This window comes from Elephantulus edwardii, unplaced genomic scaffold, assembly GCF_000299155.1.
Source record: "Elephantulus edwardii isolate Elephantulus edwardi_28Jun2011 unplaced genomic scaffold, EleEdw1.0 scaffold00237, whole genome shotgun sequence".
NCBI lineage: Eukaryota > Metazoa > Chordata > Mammalia > Macroscelidea > Macroscelididae > Elephantulus > Elephantulus edwardii.
This window is the reverse complement of record NW_006399987.1, coordinates 685,111-686,658: the sequence shown is the minus strand read 5'-3', so window position 1 is coordinate 686,658 and position 1,548 is coordinate 685,111.

Genomic DNA, 1,548 nt, shown 5'->3' with positions numbered 1-1,548 from the left:
TATTTGAATATATTTTAATACTGTTCTTTCACTTACTATGTCCCATTTTATACAATGATGCATGTTAGGTTCTTTCCTCCTTCTGCTTCATTTCATTCTTAAACTTTTCCTGTAGGAGTTTGAGCATATCTTTTCTTTGTCTAGTCTTAGAACTGGGAGCTCTGGTGGCTCAGTGACAAGAAGCTGTGCTGCAATCATGAAGGCACACGGTTGGAGGCCACCAGTTGCTCCCCTATGATTAACTGCTTCTGAAAACCCATCAGCCATGGGTCGGTTCCAACTTGATGGTACACAACAACAACAACAAGAGTCCTAGAACATTACTCTTTTGTATCTTCTCTCATTCCCTCCTTCTCCCACTAGTATTCTGTCCCACTGCCCACTTCACCCCAGGTTTTAAGGACTTGTTTATAGCTAAAAGCAGACTAATTGTTTAAGTCATGGTAGGGCCCTGACATGGCTAAGCCTTGTACTTGGTGCTTTTTCTTTCTTGCTTTCTGCTCACTGTGAAATCTTTGGATATTTTTGTAGGATTCACTTAATATTAACTTGATCCTAGCAAGTGTGTCTGAGGCATCTCTGGGTGGGCTCAAGCCCAGGCTTAAATGAACAGTGAAGTATATTCCATGTGCCCCACTCAGGTACTCCTTTCATTGAGACTAATTCTTGAAAGCAGGAGTGGTGTCCACTTCCTAAACCACATGCCTCTGGAAACTCTATGATCTTTGATAAATGACGATAATTATAGAAAGCCTCAGACCTTTTGTTCACAGGGTCATTATAAGTCATGCTCGACTCTATAGCAAACAACAACAACAGTTCATGTTCTGCAAATGGAGGGAAAATTGAGTTTACACATAGAGGATTAGGAATCTTTCTCATAGATTTCTGTACTTGTCAGAGGACCACAGGTGGTGTAGTCTGTACTGGGTTGCACTAACTCAAAGTTGATACTTCTCTGAGAGTGTGGCTCCTTCAGAGGAAGATGGACAGCCCCTTCCTGTCAAGACTGGCAATCTTGAAAACCGGAGGGAGGGCCACTGTGAGTTGGAACTGACTGTGAGTTTTGAGTTGAATAAATTAATGGATCCAGGTAATAATGTCATTTCAAAACAAAGGAAGGAAAGAGGAGGAGAGTAGAAAATGTCTAAACAGATGATAAACCGTTATTAAGATGTGTAAAAGGAAAGGCAATGTGGATTGAATGGATGATCACACATTGTGGGTACTATAATTAATGTCATGGGACAAAATATGCATGAATGATTAGTTGAAAAATCAATGTGCTTTGTTAACATTCACTCTTATTGAAATAAAAAAAAATACATGCAAGTAGTATGTGCTTCTCAATAAAATGTTTATGGAGATGTTTGCCAAAAACTGAACCCAAATTGAATCTTTCCACTTGATTCAGAGTGGATAAACCTTTTCTGTAAAGATCTTCATAGAAAATGCTATAAGCCTGTGTGTCAATTAACTCAAATATCCTCAAGGAACAAAACTGAAAACAAACATTATGTGTGTGTGTGTGTGTGTGTGTGTGTGTGT